Raw genomic sequence first — 19511 nt, forward strand, 5'->3', positions numbered from 1 at the left:
ACAAAGTTTTGAACTGCTGTTTAGTGGCAGCATCACTAATACCTGAAACCTGAAATATAATAACATAGTTATATATTGCAAAAAGCACCTGAAACATAAAGTATAATAATATTGTTATGTATTATTTAAAAAAAAACAAACAACTGAAAAATATTATAACCCAAAACCTGCCATAATTGAAATTGTGGCTATTGCTGAAAGTTGGTTGGGTGAAGATAAAATATAATGTGCACTCTCTAACCACTGAGTCCGGTTTAATAACACTGAATGATGGACCTCGGCTGACAGGAGATATTTGTATTTGTATTCACATGAATCAACATTATGCTTGTGCGTAGTAATACGGCTGTTCACTGGTTCACAAAATGTAGTTCCAAAGATTTTGCCTTTTCTCTATAGTGGAGAGCCAGACAGGAACTATGGGGATGGGAAGAGGGGGTCACATGAGACCAAGTTCCACCGCTGGATTCAATCTGAGGATATCACTGTTTAAGTGGTTCATGAGGACACACCATTCAACTTCCTAGGCCTGGGCTGATATTCAATAATAACATAATATTGAATATTGTGATATTTCCCACCATATGCAATATTTTTTTCTTTTTCTTCAAGAAAAATAGAATGGTGTGTCCTCATGAACCACTTAAACAGTGATATCCTCAGATTGAATCCAGCGGTGGAACTTGGTCTCATGTGACCCCCTCTTCCCATCCCCATAGTTCCTGTCTGGCTCTCCACTATAAGAAAAGGCAAAATCTTTGGAACTACATTTTGTGAACCAGTGAACAGCCGTATTACTACGCACAAGCATAATGTTGATTCAGGCCCTGATCAACAGCTGGGTTCACTGACTGCACGCAATATCTGAGGTCCTGTCCTCACAGAGGAGGGGCGGGTCTGCACTCTGCTCTAGAGCTGGAAAAAACCCAAGTGAGTCTTGGATGGACTGAAGATCAGTTTGATATCTGATATAGATCTGTTCATCTGACTGTGGGTAAGATGCTAATTAAAGTTTGCACCATGATGGAGCATCTCATTTACATACTGTGTTTACTATCCTATTATTATATTTGTTCATGCATTTTGCTGGTTTTTGCTTCCGAACACACACACACACACACACATACACAGACTGACCGACCTTCCTTAGAGCCACATCTCGTCCATGAGAAAACAAAGATAGCCTCCAGCTGAAGTGTGTGTGTGTGTGTGTGTGTGTGTGTGTGTGTGTGTGTGTGTCAAGAGGGGGTTCTCTGCACTACATGCATGGACAGCTCTGTGTGTGTGTGTGTTTGTGTGTGAGAATTTGGTCTCTGCATTCATGCATGATCGGCCCTATCTCTGTGACCTGCATGTGTACTGCATGTGAATGTGTTCATGCGTGGCTGACGTGTGTGTTCAGGCTTTTATGGGTTACGTGTCCATGTGAGGAGACTGTGGAGGAAACACATCAGGTCCTGAGTGAGTCTGAGTCTTTAACACAGGAAACCAAAGACAACACAAAGACCCGCTCTGTGTTCACCATGTAATAAACCACAGAGCAGAATCTCCTGTTTGATAAATAATAATCATCTTCTGCACCTGGACCCTCTCACAGGTAGATCCAACAACACATTGTACTTCATCGTCCTGCTCCTAGTGTAACACTGATGCTGTCCACACACTGCGAGTAATAAAGATTATTTTCTAAAGTTAGAGCTGCTTGAGTCAGTCAGTCTGGAAATAATTACTGCCAAGAAAACAGAGCAGTTGAAAACAATTCAACAACAGATGAAAAGGTGTAATATAACAAGCTACACATTATTCCTCCTCCTCTCTTAACAAAACACCACCTACTTGATGTCAGTAGTAACAGACACTGTCCCTGCTACACTGACACCAACCTGTCAATCCTGGCATCTGACAGGAAAAACTAAATGGTCCAAAAACATCTGTTCCATCAGACCAAACATTAATTCAATAGGCAGGATGCTCAATCAGAAAATAAATGGGAAAGGAAAATAACATAATAACAGTAGAGTACGAAGTTGTGAAGACCACAACCTTTCGAGGTCTACAAGTCTGAACATAGTTCACAACAACATCAAATTATTATTAAATGGTTTTTAAACTGACAAAGTGTGTCACTACAAACTTCATCTTTTTAGGAGAAACAATGATCTGAACAGCTGATAGTTTGAATATAGTTTGTTAAAGTCAAACCAACTCTGTAGAAATTTCAGTTCTTAATGTTTGCTTTGCATTTCATATCATGTCATTTTAATTTCATTCAGCTGCTTGATCAGGGGAATTATCTCGTCAGATAATGAATTGCAATAAAATGTTTCTGCTGTATCCTGATAACTTAGCTGATACCTAAGTATCAGAGACGGGATCAGGAAGGAAATCATGTTGTTGACTTTAGGCAGATTTATAAGAAGACGACGTCTCTGTTCCCAGTTCCACCTACAAACGCTCCGATGAAACGGACGATCGTTTATCCAAAAGGAGGAAACCTGTCACTGAACTGATCAGTGGCCATTATTATTTAAAATGTGTATTTTCGTTTAGCACAACACAACATAACATGACATCATCTGTTCTTGTACTGAAGAGGATTAGGGCCACGTGTGATTTTTTCTTTTTTTTGTCGAATTGTTCTTTTCATCTTAGAATTCTGAATGTGAATGTGTGTGAAGTGTGTTTAAAGTGTGTGTGCTGTGTTCTGTTTTGGTTGAGGTTAGTTTTACTCTCAGTTTAGTTTGAATCATCCTGGTTGAGCCTGAAAAAGGAAACAAGCCTCTGTGACTTCACACACAAACACACACACACACTGTGTTTCACTTGTATTTGTGTGTGGGACAGTTGTGCATCACTTGTAATGTGTGTGCGTGAGTGTGTTTGACAGCAGTGGAGACGGTGTGTGTGTGTTTGCGTTTGAGGCTTATTAATAATGCATGAGGTGGGAGGGGTGAAGGAGAGGGGGTGGTGACAGATGGAGAATCGGTGTGTGTGTGTGTGAGAGAGAGAGCGAGAGAGAGAGAGAGAGAGAGTGAACGGTCTGAGAGTAGTGAGCGAACAGAGAGACGGAGAGAGTGAGGAGAGAACAGACTGAATGACAGAGATGGACACACTGTTGTGTTTTCCAACATTTATACACTTGTAACGTGTGTTGTCTGTGTGTGTGTGTGTGTGTGTGTGTGTGTGTCTGAGCTGGATCTGATTGACAGTTGCTCAGTCTTTGTGTTTGCTCTTTGGTTTTCTTGGATGCTGAAGGATCTGATGTGGGAGATACAGAGTCACCCAGCACTGCTTTACACCTGGACGCAAGAGCTGCACTGACTGAGGTACTGATACACATTTATACACGTGTGTGTGTTTACACTTTTATTTCCTGTTCAGAATTTAGAGTTGTCATGTTTGGACTGTGTGAATAGAAGTGATTCTCAGCCTCCTAGCTGAGATATGTGATTGACAGTGTTCACATGGATCTGTTGTGTTCATGTTACCTCACTCTTAAAGCTCCCTGCTGCTTTCTCTCTTTGTCTTTACATTTATCTTATTTCTCCATCTAAAGTGGATCCGTGTGTTTATGTATTTAGTCATGCCTCGTCCTCACACAGTTCAGTTCAGTTCCCTCTGTCCCATCACTCTGGACATGATGTGATGTGGCTGCTGTCTCACCACAGTGACTCAGGGCTGGTTACACTTACAGTTAAGAGTCTCACACCAGCTGTTGGACGTCTCATGCTGGTAGACTCCAGTGAACAACTATTGAACAGTATTGACTGATATTACTTATGGATTTAGATAATTCTAGCTAACCAGTAGCAGGGAAAGTTCTGAGACTCACGCACTTGATTAGCACAGCAGCTAATGTGTGTAGCAGAAATGAGACTCTTGACGAGTTAGCTAGCTCTTTTCGACCCAGCTGACCACTTCTCAAGCAACTAGAGTCTGGAGTTTACTACAGCTATGTCCACACTAACATGTTTTAGTTTTAAAACTCATCTCTTCTGCTACGTTTACTCCTAGCGTGACTCCTGGACCCGTTTTAGTTTGAAAACTCTAGGGTTGTGCTTTATTTTGAAAACGCTGGGATTGTATTTTATTTTGAAAACTCTGAGGTTGTGTTGTAGTCTGGACGGACAGAAACTGAGACCTTTGGAAACGATGATGTAAGACACCCACGGTCTCTCCTGATTGGCTCTCATCAGCCTGGACTACCAGTGGTGAATACAACATGATAATGAATCACAGTGAACCCTCGTTTTTCGCAGGGGTTACGTTCCAAAAAGAACCCGTGATAGGCGAAATCCGCGAAGTAGTAACCTTTATTTTTTTTTCGTTCGTATCCAGCGTAATGTTTTTTTTTTATGCAGTCATTAATCCACAAAGCTAATGCAGACTCCATCCTTACCATGGTCTTGTTGCGGACAGTTGCAGCCCTTTTTGCATCCTTATTAAAACTTATTGCTGCTGTCGTCCTTATGTTATTTTCCTCCTTCTTTATGGAACGAACGGAAGATTCATTAATTCCGTAATGGCGACCTACAGCCGCATAGCTTCTACCTTCCTTTAGCATGTCCAGAAGTTTAACTTTTTCTGCAATAGTTAGCATCTTCTGCTGTTCCTCCTTCAGAGGATTTACTGTAACTAACCAACTGCAGAGAAGGCAGTCTACTTCCTGTTTACACTTCCTGTTCACATGCTCAGTGTACCTGAATGGTCATGTGATATGTGTTTTCAGGTGTGTTGTTGGACGGAAGTTGTTTTTGTTTTAAAATGAAAATGCAGTAGTGTTGCCAAAGTCTGAGTCATCTCTCTGTCAGACCATGTAATTGACTGTATCTTTATTGACAGACTTTGATTCAGACACGAACATGTTCTCTCTGCATGTGGTTGAACACAACCCAGGTAAAACACACCAGCTGTTCTGTAAACATTGTCACATTTCTCTGATTGGTTCATGAGTTCTGTTGGTGGATGACTTATCACTCTCCATAGATCTTTGGTTGATCTGATACCGATCAAATCTCCGGACTATGAACCACAAATTTGAATCTTCCTTCAAAATTCATCTCTCTGCTCTTCTGCCTTGAACGTTATTGGTCATATATAATGTCACGGGAGATAGAGCGGGTTGTCCACTAATCAGAAGGTCGGTGGTTCAATCCCGGCTCCTCCAGTCCATGTGTTGAAGGCAAGATACTGAACCTAAGAGTGTGTGTGTGTGTGTGTGTGTGTGTGTGTGTGTGTGTGTGTGGTAGAAGCACTGTATGAGTGTGTGTGAATGGGTGAATGTGGCTTGCAGTGTAAAGTCCTTTGAGTGGTTGATAAGACTAGAAAAGCTCTATTATAAGAGCAATCTATTTACACGATATGTTTGTGCCTTGTCAACACAGATTCGTCTGTTAAAGATTTGTTTAGAATCTAATTAGCCATGAGAAGGTCTGTACTACGAAGCAGGATCTGAGGTTATAGAGGTGACTTCAGGTTTAACTCTGGGTTTTCAGTCCTATGACGGTGGTTCACTTGTTACCGAGGTGAATGGCCATGGTAACTTACGCTGAACTCCTCACCTGTTTTGAAGCAGGTTGACACAACAGCCAAACTACTGACCAATCAAATCACTGGAGTCATCATTCCTATAGGATCCTGACAGGGACAAAAGAGTTTACGATAAAGTGATAAAGCAGAAGATATAAAATATAAAAAATCTGTGGAATAGTTTTCCTGTTTGAGTCTTTCCATGTGTCCACACCGTTTTAAAACAAAGCTTCTGAAAAAATGCACAGAGAGTTGATCACGCTAAATAAATAGCCTGTATAATAACTGACAGTGATGAAGCTTTTACTCTCTTCTTCAGAATAACACGAAGAGACTCTGTGACCACAGCTGGAAATAAAAACTAAACCTCTGATGTTTTTGATTAGAACAATTTAGCCACACACTGTTAATTATTTCCATGATTATAAATGAACATTTCAGTCAGACTGACTCATCAGACATCAACTACTTCTCTCCTCTCTGCAGCACAAACAGTCTGACATTAACTTTAACTGTTTTCTCTGCATCACATGTTCATGAGTGTGTTCATTATCAGACTGAAGAGTGAAAATACTCAAACATAATGATAATTCATGCACTTATTTACAATATATCTTTAGTCTGACTTTAATAGAAATGATATTTAGACATTGAAATAATATTTTTTATTCCAGTCACGTGATCATGATCATACTTCATTCATAGTTCAGACGATGTTGCTTATAATTAACAACTCAGGGTAAACCCAGGGTTAACTGAGCCAGTTGATAACCAGCTGTTAGGGTCAGTTAAGCCAGATACAGTAGTAGTAGTTGTGGTACAGGCTCCGCTCTCCTTCCTGAAAACAAATCAGATGATCAATGACAGAACAAATGGTCTGGAGAATAACTGTTCGTTCTGTGAAGATCTGATAATCAACAAAGAACGTGTCACTTCACTATACTTCATGTTATCAGTGGTTAGCTGTAATAGAATGAGACCCTGTGAGAGCCTTTCTTTGAACTTTGACCTTTTCTGAGGTCAGATTCACGTCAATAAAGACGGTTTGATTATTGTTTACTGGAGAAGAAACGTTAGGCTGCTGTTCTTTGTAACCACACTGTGTGTAACTATGTGTGTGTGTGTGTGTCTGTGTGTGTGTGTTTGTGTGTGTGTGTGTACACACATACACACAAACACACACACACACACACACACACACACACACACACACGTTTACCAGACAGTTCTCTGACAGATTTTTATTTTGTGTGTTTGTGGGAGGATTACTGCATTAATACATTTCAAGTGTTTTCCATCGTGTGCAGGTGTGTGTGTGTGTGTGTGTGTGTGTGTGTGGTGTGTGTGTGTGTGTGTGTATGGGTAAGTGTTTGTTCAGGGATGCGGGTGGACAGTAGTGGGAGTGCCAGAACACTCAATGCACACACACACACACACACACACACACACACACACACACACACACACACACACACACACACACACACATTCTGACATACACAAATACAGTCCTTCTTTGTTCTGGAGCATCATTGTGAAGAAAAGGTTAATGCAGCCAGAAAACAGAGAGAGAGAGAGAGAGAGAGAGAGAGAGAGAGAAAGAGAGAGTGAGGGAGAGAGACAGAGAGAGAGGGAGAGAGAGAGAGAGAGAGAGAGAGACTAATGGACGACGACGGCCTTTCACTGCAAATATTTGGTCAAGGGTCTCATACTAACCATCCCCTCCCCCGTCCTCTCTCTCTCTCTCTCTCTCTCTCTCTCTCTCTCTCCTCCCCCATCCTCTCTACCCCCCCTCCATGGCCAAAGGGAGAAGATCAGAACAAATTGTCACTTTGTGATCTGCCCACGTTACATGGCTCTTTATTTCTTCGAGAAAGAACAGAGCTGGAGGCCACGAGTCAGATCCTGATCATCTCAGCTGCTGCTGGTTCAGTCGGTGTCAGGCAGCAGCCTCATGTATCTTCATTTCTATCCTGCTCCAAGTTGACTGAGGCACAAAATATATATTTTTTAGCATAAAATAAGATTTATGTTGATTAAAAATGATTGATAAAAATGATTGATTAAAAATCATATATAAAACAATATTAGATTTTAAAAACATTTCTTCATCAGTCTGCTCTTCCTCCTCTTCACTGCTGCTCGGACTCTTATATTTTATGTAATCGTAGAGATTTAGCTCTAGATGACTCCTCTACTGCCATGTCCAGTTAATCTGTTGGCTGTGATTGTGTGTGTGTGTGTGTGTGTGTGTGTGTGTGTGTGGGCGGGGGGTGTAGTGTAGCCAGATAGCACTGAATAAGCCCTCATCAGCAGAATATCCAAATAAAAAAACATTGCACACAGCAGAAAGTGACTTCCTGTCATGACATATTCTGTGTGAAGCAGGAACCGGAGGAGCTGAGGCTCCGTCTCTCCTCAGCAGAGCAGGAGGAGCTCTGCATTAAGGGTCTGAGTGGAAACATTCTCACTATGCTAAATACTAATTCCTTTGTGGTCACCATCAAAACACAGCTCGTTGTGCCGAGATGAGGGGACAAACTGACGACAGGAGGAAACCATGTGACTGTCAGAAAGATACTTTGTGTGAACTGATGATCAGGATCATGTTTCCTCCAACCTTAGCGACCATGTGGGTCATTTGTCCCCGTCTAAGAATATGACCCACAGTGGCAGATATACCACAGCTTCCTCGTCATGGTAACAATAATAAACACACAGTTAAGATTAGGGATTTCACGATACCAGAAATTTAGTAGTTGATACCAATACCAGTGAAATTTCACGATTCTCGATACCTATTTCGATACCACGGTAAAAAAATAAATAAAAAAATAAAAAAATTAATTCCATGTATTTTCTCTTTTCCCTTTACTGAAAAATACAAATAGAAAATAAACCCAAAAAACTAAGAAAAGTTGCATGTAGCCTTCAAGAATTTAAAATAAACAATACAGTGCTAAAATATAAACAATCAACTCTTTATTGCACAGCTCTTCAGCTTTAGTGCCCTGAGACAAAAAAATGGAGAAATAATAGATATAATAAAATGAAACAACTATTGACATATGAAAAAAGAACAGTGGCATGTAGCCTTCAAGTATTAAAATAAACAATAATGTGCTAAAATATACAGGCAACGTTTACAAATGGGCTATTTTGGGTCTATAATCAATCTCTCATTATCCGCCTCGAAAGCAAAATATTTCCATACGCAACTCTTCTGGCTTTTTCTTTCCACGAGCCGAAGTCCTGCAGCTGGACCAAGGTGTGTGCCGGAGAACCTGTGATTCACTGTGTTCCGAGTCACTGAAATGTTGCCAGTGATGCAGTAATTACTGTTAATGTTCTTTTACACATGTTTTTGGTAGATTACTGTCACTTTTGAGGTAAGACACTATTGCACAGATAAGTTGCTCATACAGTTAATGACATCCTGCTTGTGTGCAGTGAGACCGCGAGCATGATGAGCACTCATTCAGCTGCCTCCCTCAATGGGATGTCATTCTTATGTTACTTCCTAAGAGGGGGACTATCAATCTTGTCACGCGTCAGTACTTTTTGGTAGCTTTGATACCACTGTTTTTTGCCACGTGGCATCAGCTTGGTACTTAAGTATCGGTTAAAGTTATGGAATGGTAAACGCTGATTCTTGATCCACCCCGGCCTCCTCCTGATGTGGACTTTGTCGCCCTTTATACTGTCACCTTCACTCCCGTCATAATGACCACGGCCACTAGAGGCCACCTGACAGTGCAGCGTGATAAGCTGCTGCACAGCTGACCTGTGGGCTCGTTCTTTAAAGGACGCTGGTCTTTCTCTGGCGCTGCGACACTTTTCTGCTTCATGCATTTTCCCCACAGGAAAAGCTGCTTGTTGACATGCAGTGAAATCCAGTCAAGTGACTGAGAAGAAGGTCAAGGCCCAGACTGCTCTGATTCCAGGTGCAAATACAGATGTTGTGCCCATGAGCCAGGTACTTAACCTACATTACTGCACAGGCATCCATCTGTGTGTGTGTCCTACAAATTATCTTCATATACAGAGTATTTTCAGAGGCAACATATTTTTTGAATGAAGGTAAAACATACAAAGATCAAGACTGGGACACCAGAGACCGGGTTCACATCCAAAGACTGGGTTCACATCCAGAGACTGGGTTCACATCCAGAGACCGGGTTCACATCCAGAGACCGGGTTCACATCCAGAGACTGGGTTCACATCCAAAGACTGGGTTCACATCCAGAGACTGGGTTCACATCCAGAGACCGGATTCACATCCAGAGACCGGGTTCACATCCAGAGACTGGGTTCACATCCAGAGACCGGGTTCACATCCAGAGACCCTTCAGCTCTTTGGTTCAGGTCAGTGAAAGACCAGAATCTTTCCTGAACCTGAACCAAGAGCCTGATGGAGTCACTACAGTTGGAAAGATATTAGTTGTAAAACAATGTTGTCTGTGAACTTTTAACTGAGTTGCTCAGTGTCAACGTGTTTGGTACTTACCAATTATGTGAATGAACATAATTTCATTTCATGATGTTTATAGACACATGATGCGGCTCCGGCCATGTTTCCTTACTGAACATATTTGCTGTTGCAGTTTAGTTAGGAGACAGGGTTGGTGAGTGTGTGTAACCAGCAGTGTGTGTGTGTTTGGGAATGTTCTGTCAGTTTCTCCTCCAGTCTTCTCTATATTTTAGCCATTTTTTTCTTTTCTCTTTTTCTGGTGAATGTTCTGTGTTCTGTGAACACACAGCACTCGAAACGCTTCAACAGGAAACACAGAGCGTGAAAGAGCTGAGTTGTATGAGGAACACAAACACACAATTGTAACTAAAAAAGAAATACAGTGAGTTTTAACTTGAATGAACTTTTTTGGCTTTTTGAATGGATCCTTTTATGTTGAAGGTTGTAATTGTTTTGTTTGACTACAAGAACAAGCTGGGGCTGGAGAGTTTTCATGTCAAGGTATTCTGTAGATGTTGCCATAAGATATTTAATTTAATATTATAATTATTTATAATTGCGTTTAGCAAACAGTGTATGGAGTCTTACCCAGAGTCCACGGCCTTCTTCCCATGATTCACCTCTACCACTCCTGATCTTGAAGGTAGAGCTCCATGTAGAGCGGTACATCGTTTTTTGACTGCATGTTATTGTCAGTTTCTACAGTCCATCTGAGGACATAAGCTAAAGCACCTTTATTGTTTATTTTACAAAATAAATATTGTTTATCTTTACTATCGGATCCCTTCATTTCTTTGGTTGGAACAACAACGGCACGCATCAGACCTGGAGCCTCAAGGCGGGCTTGGATCGCAGGATTGCTTTTACAAATACATTTAGTACGTTTAAAATCACTGGCCTTCCTCCCAGACCAGAGTGTTCCTCTCCGTGTGTTTGACCAGGAATAAATCACCTCACTCATGATGCGCAGACATAAATACAGTTCACCTGTAGAAACAGCAGCAGTGGCACCAAAAGCACATAGATTAAAGTCAACACACAACATCCTGCAAAGTCTCATTATTAAGCTGCTTGTCATGGATTTAGATATCTGTGAATACGTTTGACTACATTACTCAGATCCATTATTTAAGGTACTGAGGGACCTCGTTTCCTCTGGATGAATAAATACATTTATATTCATGAATTATTGAGAAAATTGTAAAGAAACGTGTTTTTCATGTGAGTGATCAAAGGCAGCATCATGAAGACAATCTCAGCTGTCTGCTCAGGACGTGACAGGTGTGCCTCAGGTCACTCCAGCTGAATGAACTCACACACACACACACACACACACACACAGGCACAGACAGGTGATCTCAGAGACTGGAGCTCAGTGACTGTAAGGAGCTTGAAGATCACCACAGTAAATGATGACACACAGTAAATGAGCTGTGTGTACATGTGTGTACATGTGTGTACATGTGTGTACGTATGTGTGATGGCTGCCCTCAGTTAGACTCGTCCTCATGTAATTTTCCATTTGGTGACTCCAGTGATTGGTCAGGACTCGGGGCTCAGCTTGACACAGGCCTCTGCTCCACTCACTCATGAAATGTTCCTTTAATCTGTGAGCGAAGCTGCTGCAGGATCAGTTTAACCCTCTCTGAATCTGAATCCACCAACACATGACACATGGGTGAGGATGATACATGATTATTTCACCATGCTTTCATTGTCTTCTCATCTTTGTTGTGCTACAAAATACTTCATATAACAGAGCAGAGTAGTTACAGTGTGTATCCATGACTTTTTGAGACACATGTAAATTAAGGTCACGTTTATGGCTTTAAAACCATGTCAGTGGAAGTTATACAAGTGTTTCCCAAACAGTACATAAACACAAGCAAAATATGTCTTATACAATAATATATTTATACAATAATACTGCATTATGACACTGTAATTCTAGGTTTGTGCTGTTGTTAAATATAGCCTATAGCTGGAACATAATGCTGATGGTGTCCTGGACTGTGCACAAACTCAGCTCTCATAAACAAGAAATAAAATATTCATTATAGCAAAATTAAAATCTGAAACCAAAACAGGACATTTTCACCTGCCAACATTGTTAAAAAGTAAAAGTAATAGAGTGTAAAAAGTTGATTTTCAGCATGAAATGTAATGAAAACAAACAAATCACATGATTCCAAACATCAACCTCCAAAGCTGGAAAATGAAGCCAACACTGAAGAACCAAAACCTGCAGTTCCTCTAACGACCACTAGAGTCTGGCTCCAACAGTGAGTCAGTCCCCACAGACTCCCATGTTAAAATGTCCAACTTTACAGCAGAAATAAACATGTTTACAGTCTGGTACAAAAACTGTTTTGGTCTCTAGAGCTAATTTCCTCCTTCATGACACCTTTTATATAACTCACCTGTTTACATTTTATTAAGGCTTAAAGTTATGTAGAATTGAGGGCGTGGCCTCTTTGAGTGACAGGTGGGGGAGCATATTCTTGCCACAAACCGGCATTAACAGAAATCTCTGCTCCACACACGCCCCACCTCTTTGAACATTTCTGGATTAGCTGGGAGTTATGGGCGGAGTCAGACACGGCCAAGATGACGATGGTGGAGCAGCTGTCATCCACACTAAGTGGCCAAAATTTAAAAACATCTGTTTTTGCTTTCACACCCAGAGACAGATGTTTTCATACCTTCTCTAGTTTCAATGACTGTAGACAGCAGCTGGAGGTGTGCTGGTTATATGTGTCACTCATGATGGAGTCAAGGATCCATTTGGACCAAGTCTCAGCCTCTGTTCTGGCTCGTTTAGGAGGTTTGAGAAAACCACCTTCTTTTCACTGTAGTTTTCATTTCAATGATAATTACATGTAGTTTTGTATTTAATACTCAGTGCAACAACCACACTGTCTCATCTAAGAGAAGGTGGTATGTGTGTTTGTGTGTGTGTGTGTGTGTGTGTGTGTGTGTGTGTGTGTGTGTGTGTGTGTTTGTGTGTGTGTGTTTGTGTGTGGTGTATTTGGTACCTGATAGATATCTCTAAAGTGTTAATTGGGTTTTTCAGCAGCACAGAGCAACCAGCCAGTGCTCTTACAAACACACACACACACACACACACACACACACACACACACAAACACACACACACACACACACACACAAACACACTTTACACTTCACACTTCACACCTTTTAGTAGTGAGTGAGTGCAGATCACTACACACACATTTTCACACTGACATGTCCCTAGGGGAGGGGGGCGGGCTATCCTCACCATATTCACTTGTACATACACTTACACAGACAGACAAACACAGACACAGACACACACACACACACACACACACACACACACACACACAGACTCACAGTGAATGGTTGTGTCAGGAAGAAGCCAGACGAGGAGTTGAGAGGAACAAAGAGGACACGTGGTTCTGATGTTCTGTGTTTTACCAGCAGATTATAAACCAGACGTCATTTATCTGTTATCTGTTCAGAGAAAATATATGAGACTGACCTCAGACCAGCTGTGTTTCCTATAGAAGAGGCAGATGTAATATAATCCTCCATAATGAATGAAAAGAGAGGGAGGAGGACAGGGAGGTTTCACTGTGTGTGTGTGTGTGTGTGTGTGTGTGTGTATGTGTGTGTGTGTGTGTGTGTGTGTGTGTGTGTGTGTGTGTGTGTGTCCATATAGATGATGGACACACACACACACACACACACACACACAGTTGATATTGGACTTAATTTCATTTTACAGACTGTATGTGAAAGAGATGTGAGGAGAGAAAGACAATTCAATTTAGTGGTTGTATAAGTATAGGAGAGACATTAGAAAAAGGACAGGTGTGTGTGTGTGTGTGTGTGTGTGTGTGTGTGTGTGAGAGAGAGAGAGAGAGAGAGAGAGAGAGAGAGAGGCTGCAGAAAAGAACAGAATGACTTAAATCACAGTGGCAACCTCAAGGCAGATGGGACCATGATGGCAAATTATGCCTGGTAGTCATGCTTACAGAATAACACACACACACACACACACACACACACACACACACACACACACACACACACACACACACACACACACAGACAAACCCAGGCCTTGATGAAAGGTTTCATAATGCATTGCATTGTGGGTACTTCCCTGTTTAACTATCAAAAGCAACACAAAATACCAAAGACACAGTCGATACCTTATTACTGCATAAACCAAAAAAATACTCATGAGTGAGAAACAGCTGGAATCATCTGGAAACATGAGAAAGGGCTCAGAGGGAAGACGTGACTGAGGTTTTTATTTACAGTGCAGATAAGAAAGGTGTGTCCTGCACACAGCGTCTTCATCACATTTTAATGAAAGCCCTACACATAACCTCAGCAGTCCTCTGAGGACTCACACACATGAATGTATGTATGTGTGTGCCTCAGGAGTGTGTCAGATGAAGTGTTTGAGTTGTCTTGTTTTTCTGAAATCACCATCCGTAGTATCAGCCTAAGTGTTTACATTTCAGTTTGTGCACGGATTAAAAAAGGTGTCAGTCTGCAACCTTTACAGACGCTGTTTACAGTCTTAATGCTAAGCTAACCAAACCGGCTGCAGGCTACAGATTTATGTTTAACTTACAGATGTGTGAGTGTTTTCAGTCTTCTCATATAAATGTCACCAACAAAGTGAGTCAGTGTGTTGTCAGAGTGTCTCTTTGCTGTGTCCTCTGATGCTGAAGGATTCTGAAAGTCTTCAGTTATCATGTGTGTCTGTATGGACGTCAGAAAATCTGATCTGGACAAAGGGAGGAGGGTGGGCATGGCTAAAGTGGGATAAATAGGCATTGATAAGGCTGTTTCTGATTGGCTGAAATGAGACACCTGTAGTTGTGATCCCATCCAATTCAAATTCTTACCGATGCAGTGGAACACAGTCCCAATGTAGAGCAGCTGCACAGAGTTTATAAAATATATATTTATAAAATAATGTTGATGTTGAACTGTAGTATTAATAGGTTTTGTTGTTAATTGCTTTGTTGATACTGCCTTGTGCTGTGTGCAGTCCTGTATCTGACTACAGTCATGTCAATAAAGCTTCTTTGAATTTGAATTTGAATTTATAGCTGATGCCAATTTTCAGCTCTTGTCTCTAGCTGGGTTTCACAGTGCAGTTAAAATATTCGGCTACAATACACAGAACAAAATACTATATTTAACATGCACTGATTGTGATGTAAAAAAGAGACAACAGCTTGTTAGGTTGCTTATCTGGAGTTGCTTATCTGAAACGTCGTATAGTGACAAGTCTTTTCTCCGTGAACTTCTCTGATCTCAGTCAAAGGCTTCCATCAGGAATATGTTGTGCTGCTGTTTAAAAGCTAAAGGACCTATTTACCACAGTGTCTGTCCCTGACAACACCATGCTACAGTCATGTTTATTCATTCACGCTCTCAATAAGTCACTCGGGAGCTGACATCGCACCCGCACACTCGCCTCTTTGATTATGAGGCTGTTTTCTCTTTTAATTCACTAGTATTTAAAGTAGAAACAAGGAAGCTTCAGTTTCCATCTGCACAGAGATGAAGACAGAGAGAGAGGGAAAGGCGACCACCACAGGGTGTTATTGTTGGGTGTACCTTGTTCCCTCAGTCAGGTCACACATGCACACACACACGCACACACACACACACACACACACACACACACACACACACACACACACACACACGCACACGCACATGCCCACACACATGCACATGCACATGCACATGCACATGCACATGCACATGCACATGCACATGCACATGCACATGCACATGCACACACAATGAGATAAAACAGTGATTGTGTGTTTGTTCCGTCCCTTTCAGGTCTGTATGTCTTTCCTCACACACCCACACACAGACACACACTCCTCAGATATAAGGCTTTGATAATGGCGAGCACACTTCCAGCCTCACACTCCCGCTGAGGTGGGGAGGTTGGTCTCCCCCATCCTGAATCATATCTCCGTCCTCCTTCCTCCCCCCAACCTCCATCCCTCCTTCCCCTTGTGGCTCTGTTGCTAAGGAGCCCTGGTGACTGGGGAGTTTTCTCATTGAGCGAGGACCAATAGAGGTGGAGGAGAGGGGGAAAAAAAGGAGGGATGGAGGAAAGGGGGAGTTGGGCTGGGGGTATGTGGGTGGTTGGGGGTTGGGGGTGCTTTAGATATGGATGGTTGGAGGAGGATCACAAAGTGAGATCCAGATGTACTAATGAGGTAGCATGCTGAACCGACATCACCACAAGCATGGAGGGAAAGAGGACAGGATGGATGGATGGAATCATGGATGTATGGATGGAAAAGTGAAAGTAGATAGGATGGACCAGGAGTGATGGAAATGATTAAGATGGAGTGATGACATGAAAGAGAAGGAGTGAACAAGTTCTGTGTTAGGAGAGAAACAACAGTCAAATACAACAAAGAAAAGGCTGAGAGACGAGAATAAAGAGGAGGAGGAAAAGGATAAAGGAAGAAGGAGGGAGAGGTAATTTAAAACAAGATGGGGAGTGTGAGAGGCGGTGGGGGGGGTGAGAGAGATAGAGGAGAAGAGATAGCTGTAGAGAGAGAGAGAAAGAGAGAGGGCCAGACTGCACCCTTTTATTTATTTTGGCTGGCACAAAGGAACATTACCTCTGGACGCACACACACACACACACACACACACACACACACACACACACACACACACACACACACACACACACACATTCTTGTATTACTATAAAAGTGTGGGCCTGATGTTGACGTCCTGACATTAAACTCAGACTGATCTTATTCTTCAAAACGAACACGTCTCTCATTCAGTGTTTATTCTTCTTCTGGTCTAAAGCCGTGTAGTTTTCTTCCTCACACGTACAGAGGCTGAATTGACCTGCTACCTGCTCTACCACCTGAGCTGCACATTGTGCAGGTAACCTGCAATCCAGCCACCAATTTTCAATTTACTTTAACGATTAATCAGTGAATCAATTGTTAAATTGACACAAAATTCGAATTTTGAAAAGCGACGCTCACAGCTAACATGAGGAGCTGCAGCTGATGTTTTCTATGCTGCTTTGTTAACGATTATTAGCGTCAGAGCTTAGTTAACCTTTGAATCCTCCTTATTTCTCCTCTTTTCCTCTCCTCCGGCACAAAGAAATCCGACAGACCACTGTATCCTAGGCCGGCTGGAAACACTGAGCTGAATGGTTTACATCATTTGTCAAGCCTCTGCTGTTGTTTTGCTTTTTATCAATGTGTTGATATAAAAAATGTGCTTTTGAATACTTCACAACCAATACTACTACTCAAGTATTCCAGTACTTTAACTCAAGTAAAAATGTGACTGAACAACTTTCCCTTGTATTGGAGGAATATTTGACCAGGAGGATCTGTACTGTGACTCCAGTGATGGAGCTGTGGATTGACCTGACTGCAGCTCACCTACCTGAGTGTGTGCTGACACCATGGTTATAACAAACAGACTGTAGTTTAGGTACAGTTATTCTACAGTTACATAGGGACTTACACAGGAAACTGGCACTTTGTTGAGGTTAGAAGAAGATCATATTCACATGAAAAAATAGAACCAACATTAACTGTTGGTCTCACTTTCTGCTTCACTATACTTCCTGCTTTGGTACTGAATGTTGACAGTGGACATAAACCTTGTGCTGCAGAATCATCAGAAATGCAAGATGCCAAAATCAAACTGAGAGCTTATTTCTAAACTGTACACAGGCTGAAACTAACAAGTTTTTTTATTATCAATTAATCTGCCTGTGCTCATTACAATATCCCAGATCCCTAAGTGACATCTGCAGATTACTTGTTCTGTCCAAACAACAGTTCAACAGTTCTACCAAAGAAATTCAGTGAACACTGTTGTATTGTTCCACACAGAACCTAATGACTCTGAAACAACCTACTGACTGACTGACTGACTGACTGACTGACTGACTGACTGGCTGGCTGGCTGGCTGGCTGGCTGGCTGACTGACTGACTGACTGACTGACTGACTGACTGACTGACTGACTGACTGACTGTAGATGCTTCAAAGCCTGTAGAAATCGCCATAAAAACACAATTGAATCAATCAAAGGAGTTACTGTCGTTTTCATATTTTTGGTCATAGCAAACACAGCAAACATTTCTAAACTAAATGAATCTTTTATTATTTCTAAACCTTCAAACACAGACCTCAGATCAGATCAGGTCTCTGCTGAAGAATCTTCTGCCTCATCTTTATCTAACGTCTCCATGGTGAGGACACTGACAGGTTCAAACATGACTGACAGTGGAGGAGTTGACTGTCATTGGTTTTTCTCCTGTGATGAACACAGTATATGGTCTATCACAGTTTCAAAATGAAAATAAAATTCATCCCACAGACTTAAAGCTCTGCTTCAAAGTACGAGTACTTCATAGAAATGTTGTGGAGTAAAAAGTACAATATTTTTGTGTAGTGGATTGAAAGTCAGACGTTTCTAAAGAAAATACTAAACTAAAATACATATAAATGGAAAACTTAGGCAGATGTACTTGTCCAATCCTGTGTCAGGATTCAGCCTTAATGAGCTTGTTCCAGGGGAGCAGAGCTGCTGTGGGCCAGATGTGAGCCTCTGGCTGACCCTCAAAGTGACCTAACATTTATCTAACCTCCAGCTGGCTGCAGCCTCTCATCTGCACACTCACTGCTTCACTGATCATTGATCATTATTATATGGTCCTATTGAAATAACACAGACGTATGACTGAAACTGCATTACAATATTAAACAAAATTAAAAGGTTAAACCATGTGTTAATGTGAACTGGTGGATTTAACATACACACACACACACACACACACACACACACACACACACACACACACACACACCCCACCCCCTTTTTTTAGATAGTATACTGGAAAACCACTTATAGTGCTGAACAAATTTGGGCGAGTGCCAGGTCTCTGTGGGTGGGTGTGGTTTTTGACTGAGAACAGTGTGCCTGGAGGGAGCACTAAATGGCCTCTTTGTATGTCATGAATTCATGATGTCATGACAAAGGTGAGAGGGGACGTCTTTTGCATGTTCGGCTGTCAGTGGGATGTCTTCAATATTTTAGATGAAGAATGGAGGAAGAGGAAGAATAAGAGGAGGAGGCGAGTTCTTTGTTAAGTCGGGTAAAAATACACCAAACAAGAAAACAGGTCCAGGTGATTTTTTTAAAAAATTTTTTATCGCTTTTGATGTGTTAATAAACAAGAAGTCTGACATGAATACACATGACTCTGTTAAAAACAAAGATAATCCAGGTTCAGCAGGGTTAGAGTCAGTGGGATGGGGTGAAGATACACACTGTATGTTGATGGAGCGTCTGTGCTTTTAGCCGAGGAACTGATGCTTGTACAGCCAACGTACAGATTTCTCAGGGTATGAAATGTTTTCACTGTTGCTGTTCTCTTAATGTGTAACAACACAGGGCTGAGGAGAGTTTTTGTGTT

At 41.6% G+C, this 19511-nt stretch overlaps 1 protein-coding gene across 1 annotated transcript in view; it reads left to right on the forward strand.

Moving 5' to 3' along the window:
• The first annotated feature begins 3028 nt into the window (after positions 1–3028).
• The window catches only part of nfasca (neurofascin homolog (chicken) a), a 104737-nt gene continuing 88254 nt past the window's right edge, over positions 3029–19511 (forward strand). The window contains exon 1 of the mRNA XM_087178878.1: positions 3029–3326. The gene's annotated coding sequence lies outside the window, so the exon portion shown is untranslated. The remainder of the gene's footprint in view (positions 3327–19511) is intronic.

This window comes from Seriola lalandi, unplaced genomic scaffold (assembly GCF_002814215.2).
Source record: "Seriola lalandi dorsalis isolate HSWRI2012SDOR001 ecotype SW California unplaced genomic scaffold, Sedor1 jcf7180002054748, whole genome shotgun sequence".
Classification (NCBI taxonomy): domain Eukaryota; kingdom Metazoa; phylum Chordata; class Actinopteri; order Carangiformes; family Carangidae; genus Seriola; species Seriola lalandi.